This window comes from Carya illinoinensis, chromosome 15 (assembly GCF_018687715.1).
Source record: "Carya illinoinensis cultivar Pawnee chromosome 15, C.illinoinensisPawnee_v1, whole genome shotgun sequence".
NCBI classification, from domain to species: domain Eukaryota; kingdom Viridiplantae; phylum Streptophyta; class Magnoliopsida; order Fagales; family Juglandaceae; genus Carya; species Carya illinoinensis.
In genome coordinates this window covers 4619930-4630492 of record NC_056766.1, presented here as the reverse complement: position 1 = coordinate 4630492, position 10563 = coordinate 4619930, and the positions used below count along the sequence as shown (strand labels likewise).

Here is a 10563-nt window from a genome sequence, read left to right as displayed (position 1 = left end):
TTTTTAATATTTTTTTAATATTAATTTAATTAGAATATAATTGCTATTAACATTTAATAATACTTTTTTTAATATTAATTTAATTAGAATATAATTACTATTAACATTTAATAATACTTTTTTGTAATATTAATTTAATATAATATAATTATTATTAACATTTAATAATACTTTTCTAATATTAATTTAATTAGAATATAATTATTATTAACATTTAATTGGTAGAATTACAAAATGTGATAAAATAAATTAAATTAAAAAAATTATTAATTTAATAATATTTTATTATTATATAGAGAATGAATGGCTAATCCAATATAGAGATTGAATTTAGATGGAATAGACAAATGTAAAAAAATGTTGATATTGACTAAATTTGAAGATCATGAATTTGGCTAAACCAATGCCAATGCTCTAACTGCCCCGACCACTGTGGAGATGTCCCAATTCCGTATCCATTTGGCACATCTGTGAATTGTTCCCTAAATGAAGACTTTTTCATTAATTGCACCCAATCGTCGACCGGCCGAGACCAATTACCACAGATTGGCGTCGATATCTAATTTGTCCCGAATATTTCCATGGAACTAGGCCAGCTTGAAATCTTGCTGAACTTTTCCCAGAAATGTTACAACAAGTCGCGTATGCTTTCAAGCTTTTGGCAGTCCGGTCTGCAAATAAACACCACCACTTTCACCATTTCTAACACCGAAAACATGTTCATGGCTGTTGGCTGTGACACGATTGCATACTTCAATGGTTATAAGCAGGAAATTGATAGAAGCTTCGCCATGGGCTGCATGTCCGTATGTATGAATCAAAGCGATGTTTTAAATGGGACTTGCTCTGGAATTGGTTGTTGCCAGGTAGAGATCCCAAAAAAAGTAACCAATTTCACTTTGGAAGCATCCAGCTTCGAAAATCACACAGAAGTATTGAGCTTCAATCCATGCAGCTATGCTTTCATTGTTAAAAAAGGCCTGTTTAGGTTCTCCTCCGATAATCTTACCAAAATAGAAGATAGAACCCTTCCGATGGTTTTTGATTGGACGATCGGTATTGAAAAGTGCGAGCATGCCCAGAATAAGCCGGGATACGTATGCGGAGGGAAGAACACATGTTATAACCCTGAAAATGGGTATGGCTACCGTTGCAGTTGCAAAAAAGGTTATGACGGGAATCCATACCTCCGTCAGGGTTGCAAAGGTACGTACCACATGCCCTACACACATCTAAGTAGCTCATTCAATAATTGTCTGTTATATATGTTCTTTTACCTTTCCAAACTGTTCTGCAGATGTTGATGAGTGTCTGCTTCCAAATTTCAATAATTGCACATTACAAAAGACATGCTATAATACAGAAGGGAATTATACGTGCTCTTGCCCAAAGTGGCACAGAGGAGACGGAAGAAAAGACGGTAAAGGATGTACTTTGAATTAAAGCTTAGTGAACAAGATCGCTGTTGGTAAGTATACATATTGAGTTTTCTTATTTGCACATCTAATATGTCAACACTAAACACAAATGGTTGTAGTACACATTATGGTTATAAAAAGATGAATAATGCTATGTTTTCCGAAATTTTGTGCCGACCCTTGTGACCGATGATGGCTTTTTGTTGTGTTTTGGTTTTTTTCTTTTTAAATACTACAAGAAGAAAAAAATAAAACACAACAATAGCCACCACCGGTTACAACGTCGGTACAAATCCATGCAGATGAAAAGGAATGGTTTTGGATCGATTTGAATGGTACTGTATCGCGTACCGTATCAAAAAATGAGCTTAGAAGTAAATTTTAACATTAATTTACAGCATTAGGATATATTGGTTGAGTATGTTTTCGGAATGATCGTATAAGATATTAATGCTAACTCATTTGTCATAGTTATCGATCATGGATAATACCTATTTCTGGTCCAACAATCATGGTCAAGATAAGTCATGTTAGGGAACACACCGTAATCATATTTAAAAAATATCAATAAATATATATTTTAATTTTTAAGATTTCTAAAAAATTGAAAATTCTATATGCTTTTCATTTTAAAAATTCAGAGTTTTGACAAAATTATGCATACAAAATATTTATTTTTATTGATTATTGTCAAATATTGTTGTCATATCGGTGATAAATATCGTTTCTCTAGCTGTAAAACAATTGTCCTTATGGTAGTGACCAAGCTCTGTAAAATTAATGTGTAATACTGACAGAGGCAATACATCAAGGCTTGAAAACACGATTCGATTTATATTTAGGTCTATTCAGCCAATTCAACTTAACTTGAATTGATGAGAAACCAAATCAATTTTAGTGAGTCTTTTGAATCGTTTATTAAACTGCTTCAATCGACTGATTTAGACTGATTTTAATCGTTGATTTTAGACCAACTTGAGCAGATTCCACCTAATTCAAAATTGTATTTATTTTTAAGATGTCTAATAGTTGAGTTTTCATTTTTTAATTTCTTGTGGAAAAATACGATAAAACTAAACATATATTAACTTTTTCATCAATATATTCAATAAGAATCGCAGAAAATTTGATCAAAGATAAAGCAATTAATTCTTTGTTTTCTTTAGTTCAACAAAAAAATTAGGAGATCAATAAATTTTGTATTAAATTTATGGTTGTACATAAAATACTATATTTTCTATGTGCTTATAACTTAATGGTCTTTATCTAATTCTTTGTATATTATAAGGTTAACAAATGTCAACAATTCAGGTTAAATACATAAATTACATGTTTATTGAAACTATTTAAATTCTTATAATATTTTTATTAATACTAGTAAATGAATTTATATTTTATACTCTTTTGTACATGATATTAAATTTTTAAATTGCATTATATATGATTTTTAATACTTTTTATCAACATTGAAATAAAGTATTCAAAATTCCTATGAATCGCCCAATTCATTGAATTAGTCTTTATTCGATTTAGAACCCGATTCCAATTTTTCAAGCTTTCCAATACATTACAACTTAAAATTTGAATTGGAAAGTTAACCTATTTTTAGACTTTTTGAAATTTGAAATTTGTATTTAATGTAGTTTTAACTCGTGTAATCATCTGTCCAGCCCTAAATCTTAAAAAATGAACGATTGAAATGATCCATTGAACTTGATTTCCTTAGGGGTAAAGTTGTGAGGCCACCTCTACCCCTTCTATTATCAAAACTAATAATACTCTGTTTCTTTCCATTGCAGCTGGTGGTGTAGGGTTTATAGTACTGCTAGTCTCTATTTCTTGGATGTATTTGATAATCAAGTGAAGAAAGATGATCAAGCTTAGAGAAAGATTTTTTCGCCAAAATGGTGGATCGCTTTTATCTCAACAACTCTCAAGTCAAGAAAATGCAGTTGAAACAGCCAAAATTTTTAGTGTAGAAGAGCTCAAAAAGGCTACCAACAATTATCATGAGAATCTAATCATCGGCCAAGGAGGGTTTGGTACAGTTTATAAAGGACTTTTATCCGATGATAGAGTCGTGGCAATCAAGAAGTCCAAACTTGTGGATAAGAGCCAAATTGAACAGTTCATCAATGAGGTGCTTGTACTTTCTCAAATTAACCATAGAAATGTTGTTAAACTCCAAGGTTGTTGTTTGGAGACAGAAGTTCCTTTACTAGTCTATGAGTTCATCTCCAACAACACTCTCTTCGAGCACATACATCATAAGGGTAGCTTGTCACCAATTTCGTGGGAGACTCGTCTTAAGATAGCTGCAGAAACAGCAGAAGCACTATCTTATCTGCACTCTGCTGCCTCTCCACCTATAATTCATAGAGATGTCAAGTCTTCAAACATATTACTAGATGGTAATTACACAACTAAAGTGTTTGATTTTGGAGCTTCAAGATTGATTCCATTACACCAAATAGAAGTAGCTACATTGGTACAAGGAACTCTTGGATACTTGGACCCTGAATATTTGCAAACCAGCCAATTGACTGTGAAAAGTGATGTCTATAGCTTTGGTGTCATCCTAGTAGAGTTACTAACCGGAGAAAAGGCACTTTCATTTGATAGGTCTGAGGAGGAGAGAAATCTGGCTATGTATTTTCTTTTTGCTATTAAAGAGGACAGACTGTTTGAAGTTCTTGAGCAGAATCTTGGGATTGAAAGAAATGAGAAGCAGCTGAAGGAAGTGGCTAATCTTGCAAGGAGCTGCATCAAAGTGAAAGGGGAAGATAGGCCTACCATGAAGGAAGTAGCAGCTGAACTGGAAGGTTTAAGAAAGATTGACAAGCATTCTTGGGTTAACGTTGATTCCAATTCAGAAGAGACAAAGTATTTGCTGGGGGAGACATCTTATCCTTATAAACATGATGCTACTATCAAAAGCGGTGTTGTATATGATAGCATGAAGGACGATGCGATAGTAGACTTTAATGGTGAGAGATGATAGGAGTTTCTTTATATATCTTCTTTTGGGTACCATGTTGCATGTAATGTTGTTTTCCTGCCTTTTCCATGCGTAGTCTTGCATATACTGTTGTCTGGTTTTCTGTGTCAAATGTTCTTGTTTAGATTCTATTTCTGTACTATTGTCACTAATCTAGACATGTTAGATTTCTGTCATGAGATCAGACTTATTGTAAATATCATGAAAATGGATAAAAATAGAGATTGTATTGAAAGACGTGAAAACAATTATTGTAATATTTTTCTCTCGATCTGTTGGCAGATTACATTTGTTATGGCTCTGTTTTGCTAATGGGTTGATGCTACGTAAGGAATTATCCCTATTCTAAAATTCCAAATTTGTACTATCGAATTTGTGTGAGATCCATACTGCCCAAACAAATTAAACAATCCTAATATCTGTCAATATAAAACAATAGGATAAAGGGATAGTATTAGTAATTTGTGCACTTTAACCAAACAAAAAGGAAAGATGAAGAATCAAGCTTTTCATAGAAACCATAGGGTTAGTATACATCTTACTAGAGAGAGAGAGAAATAGAGAGCATTGTTATCTTTATAAGCTTTTATGCAGCTCCAACTTTTATTGATGCTCTAATTATGTCTTTCACATATTATATATCTTACTATTTCCTCTCACGTGCAGAGTCTAACAAGTGAAATATTTAGTTAAATGAGATGAAATGTAGAATTTGGATTCAAACTCAAGATCTCTAGATACTATGTTATATCACAACATGACTCAAAAGTTTAAGCCAAGTAAAAGAGATGAATTTCATTATTTAAATTATCTATCATCACAAAAGATCATATTACCTCAATGTGTAACTTTATGCCTATTGCTAGTAGTACTGTTAAGACACAAATGATCGATGGAGGCTTGTCATGATCTCTAGTATGTCTTATATATTATTTCCTTAAGTTATTACATCCGATATTCTCTTTTCTTCATGATCTAGGATTTTTCAATATGAGTGAATTTTTCAATATGAGTAATATATCCAATGCAAAAGAATCTCGAGCCAAACGAAACTACTGTGAACAGGAGCCAATGTTGTGGTGGAAAGTATGTGTATCAATTAAGCCTTATGTTATTGGTGGAAATTATCTGTAAAAGATGAGATGAATGGAAATCATGTACTCTACGTGGACTGCTGCATATGGTAGCATGCGGGGGCCATGCGCATCCACGGACAGCATTTGCAAATCATGTGCTTGACGATTCAGCTGCAAAATGGGAGCAGGTAGTGGATGATTGTTATATATGGAAGATGGTTGCCAATTGATATTTGCTAATCTGAGTGGATAAATAAAAATACACAAAAAAATATAAAAAAGCTTAAAAGAAATCCATAAATCTAACTAGAAATAATACCAAGAAGGAGAAAGAGAAAGCTGGGTGACTCTTCCCATAGCTGGCAAGAACTAGAGAGTACTTCAAAAATGATGAGAAAAAGAGAGATATAAGGAGTCTAGATGTGAGCTTCTGGATGGAGTATGTTCAATAAAGTAAAGTCTAGGGTAGATGCGCTTCCCATCCTATTTGACCGCTTCATAATATGGCCCTGCCTAGGCTGGGTCAATACTCTCCAACCATTACCATCCAAATCTTGAATACACTTACTAATACCTATTCTCCACATGTACTTGCGAGTAATGGTCTTGCAGCAAGTATGGTTCTCCAAATAAATGAAGGTTAGCTACCCAATCTTGCTTGAAAGGAAGGCTCTGCTTGAAAGTATTTTGCCTTTAAAACTTGTGAAACTATAGATTGAGGGTACTAGATTATTCTCCACCCTTGCTTTGCTAGCATTGTAAAGTTAAAGCTCTTCAATTCTCTAAACCCTATTCTTCCTACTTATTTGGCCTTTCCCATAGTGCTCCAAGCATGCCATGCAGTGTATTTTCCTTTCATTTTCTTGTTGTCCCCACTAAAAATTCTACATAACTCTATTGATATTTCTGATAAGACTAATTGGGAACTTGAAAACTCCAATACTAGAAGTAGGAAAGGGTTGCACTACTAGTTTGAGGAGAATTTCTTTTCCTACTTGAGAGAGGATCTTCACTTTGTGGTTGTTTAGCTTCAGCCTAAATCTGTCTTGAATACCTCTAAATGACTTAGCTCGAGACTTGCCTACCAGTGTTGGCAATCTATGGTATTTTTAATTAGGCATTGTGGATCTTATTCTAGCTATACTCAATATGATGTCTTGTGTCTCTCTAGTAGTGTTCTTGCTAAATTGGATTGATGTATTTTCCTTGTTTAATCTTCGACCAGAAGCCTTTTCATAGATACTTATAATACCGGTCATCTTGCTCCATTCAAGAGAGTTGGCTTTGCAAAAAATAAGCTGTCATCTACAAAAAAGAGATGGTTAGTATGAATTTTGCCTCTTGCAATAGGAACACCAGTTATATGAGTAGAGAGCTCAAAGCTTTTGCACATATTATAAATAGGTAAAGTGATGAAGGATCACCTTGCTTAATTCCCTTAGTAGGCCTAAAAGAACATTTAAGGGACTTCATTAACTAGGATTGCATAGGAAACAAATTCAATGCACTTCATTACTAATTCAATCCATCTTTGCTCAAACCCCAGCTTTCTCATCACTGCTCTGAGGAAGTTCCACTCTATCTAGTCATATGCCTTACTCATATCAAATTTCCAAACCATATATCCAGATTTCCCTAACATCCTACAATTCATGGTATGCATAGCTTCAAAAGCAACTATAATATTATACGAGATTAATCTGCCAATTACAAATGTTGATTGATTATGAGAAATAATACTAGGTAAGACTTTCTTCAATCTATTGGCTAGTATCTTAGAAATGATCCTGTAAATAACATTACAAAGAGATATAGGCCTGAAATCAGATATTTTGGTTGGGGACTTTATCTTAAGAATGAGAGCAATATGAGTCTCATTAATATCATTCACAAGCCAATCTGAGTTAAGCACAAAGAAAACTACCTCACTAAACTCTTTACCAACTGTGCTCCAGTGATATTGATAAAAGGCTGGGATCTAAGTGCATTCATCTGGAAAATAGTTTCCTCAGCCACTTGAACAGTGAAAGTTTTGATAAGTTCATTGTTCATGTTTGCTGTCACTTTAGAATCCATAGTAGCCAAGTAGTCGTCAATTCTTGCTAGTCCAGTTGATGTGAAAAGTACCTAAAAAAATATTTGAAAATGATCACTGATTACCTTAGGAGTTGATGCCACATTACCATCACTATCAATGATTCTATGAATAGTATTGATTTTCCTTCTCTGGCTTGCACATTGGTGAAGGAACTTAGTGTTTCTATCCCCTTCCTTCAACCATCTCTATTTGGCTCTTTGCTTCCACTTGGTGTTTTCTACTTCATACAGTTTATCCACTTCCTTCTATAGAGTTTTGATGCTATCTTTCATATCCCCTTTGTTCCACTTCTGAAGAGTCGAAATCTAAGTAAGCTTTGTACTGATAACTCTCTTAGTATTTCCAAAATTATTTTTGCTCCATAACGCTAATTGCTCTTTACATCTCTTAAACCCATTTGTTGTGTACATCAGTTTATTGGTAGCCATCCTTGGTTTATTCCACTCTTCTTGAACTAACTGATGGCATTCTTCTCTTTGTGCTCAATTAGCTTCATATTTGAAACGTTTATCTCTTCCACTGTATTCTAACATATTGTTATCTATAGAGACAAGAAGTGGTCAGTGATCCGAGCTTTGAGCTAGCATGGTCCTAATTACTACCTTTGGCAAAAGGTCATGCCGAAAAGAGTTGCCAAAAGCTTTGTCTAGCCTTTCTTTAGTAAAAGCCCAGACATGCTCTTATTGCACCACATATGCTTATCTCCCAAGAATCCCAAACCACTCAAATCACATTCCTCCACTCCCAGTTTAAAGATTTCCATTTGTTTATAAAGTCTCACTATTTCTCCAAAATTTTTAACGTGATGAAGTATCTCATTAACGTCCCCTACACACATCCATGCCACACAAACCTCAAGTTTAAGAGCTTTAAAAACTATCAAGCTTTCGGTTCTTTTAGAATCCAGGTGATTCCCTTGTCAATACCCAATCATTCCCTCTGCTAGAGTGATGAACTATTAGAGAAATATGGCTTTGGGTACAAGATTCTAGTCTAGCTTTTATATCATCCTTCCACATAAAAGCAAGTCTCCCACTAAGTCCTTTATTGTCCACCACAAAGCTATGCTTGAAACCCAAAAGCTTTCTAATCCTTTCAACCTTTGTCATTCTACACTTAGTTAATTGTCAAGAGCCCTAAGTCAGTTTGGGGAAGAACACGAATTGAAGAAGGAAGTAGTGAACTGCGGAAGGAATGAAGTGGAACTGGGGAACTGGAAACGATGTCGTGTTATGTGGCTTGGTCAGAGTGGAACGCGCCATTTGAATAAAAAAAGAGTTTGTCATTTTAGTTAATTGCAATGCATAGTGTTTTTGTTAATTGGGTTGTGTGCCATTTTAGTGAGTCACACGTAGCGTTTGGTGAGTAGGAACCAAATTGTGCGTTTTTAATACTGTCATATTTACTTTAGTATGGGATGGGTCAGTTTATCAATTGCAAGAGTTTGTTACAAGTGGCTATATAGGAAGAAGATGGAACGTAGAGGAGGGGGTCTAGAATGTATGTTGTTTGTCTGGCATTTCCTATAAGTAGGTAGGTCCCTCAAGAACCTGTGGCAACACTACAAAAAAAAGCAAAATTGGCGGCGTTTGTTTATGCACCGGTAGATATAAAAATGTACCGGCGCTTAATGTTTCCGCCGGTAAATTATTGAGATTCCAACGTTTAAATTTTTACGCCGGTAATAATGTATAGGTTTAGCGGCATTTATAACAACGCTGTCAAGATAGCAATTATGCGCCGGGAAAATAGTAATTTCCCGGCATTTAGATTGTTACGCAGGTAATAATATATATTTTTGGTGGCGTTTACACAAATGTCAATACTTTATTAATTATACGCCGTGATATTAACCGTGTTTGTCGGTGTTTTTAATATACCGCCGGTAATAATATATAGCATCAACGGCGTTTCACAAAACGCCGACAATTGATAAAGGTTACGCCGATAAAGTATTGAGTGTTTTGGCGTTTATTTAGTTTGAACAAATGCCGGCCATTGATTAATTTTACGGTGGTAAATAAGTAGTTTTTCAGCGTTTATATTGTTATGTAGGTAATAATTATATAGCATTGGCTGCGTTTACCAAATGCTGAAAATTAATCAATTAAACGCCGGTAATTGATAAATGCGCTGAAGTATTTATTGTGACACCGGTAATAATATATAGCATCAGCGATGAAGGCTATTATAAATTTATTGATAGTAAAATAAATAATAAAAATAATAAAAAAACTTATTTAAATGATACGAAAATATCCACAAAATCTTAGTTGAATTTCTAGGATGCCCTACCTGTAAATGCCATATATCACATTCCAGTTCTGGAGGGAGGGAGGTTAAATAGAATTAAAGAAGAGAGTTCGCGTGTCGAGATCTTAATGTGACGCCGTTTGATTTCTTTCCTTTAATATTTAATAAGTAATGTATAATACAGTAATGTAAGTATTGTGCATTCATTTTAAAAATTGTGCAAGTGTCGTACAATATTCCTTTTGAAAAAAATAGTCTATTATTAAAAATGTAATATTTTAATATGGATCTCGTATTTATTCTAATTTTTTAAAAAAGAATGTAGCGTTTGCGAACTTTATGACAAAATATGTTAAACATCATACTAAGATTCACAACTTCCAAGAAGAGTAGTAACATATGCATAATCCAACAGTTATCCTTTTATAATCCATCCTAATTCCAATTCAGCAAAACAGAGCAAACGTCGATATATGGCATAACCATAAATTTAGTCTTAATTAAGGAAAGTTGCAAATACCATTAAACAGAGCAAACGTTGATATATGACAAATACCATAAATATAGTCTCAATTATAGTCTAACTTGTAATCCTGACCCTCAATCATTGTCTTCATCTTCCTCTTCCTATTCTTCATCTTCCTCTTGATCTTCCTCCTCTTTAGCATTTTTCTCTTCTTCGTCTTTCTCTTCCTCTTCATTCTCATTTTGATTTTGTCT

General features: G+C 33.9%; 1 pseudogene; it reads left to right on the top strand.

The window, feature by feature from the left end:
- Positions 1-581: 581 nt before the first annotated feature.
- LOC122296156 lies at positions 582-4177 on the top strand (annotated as a pseudogene).
- Positions 4178-10563: the final 6386 nt, after the last annotated feature.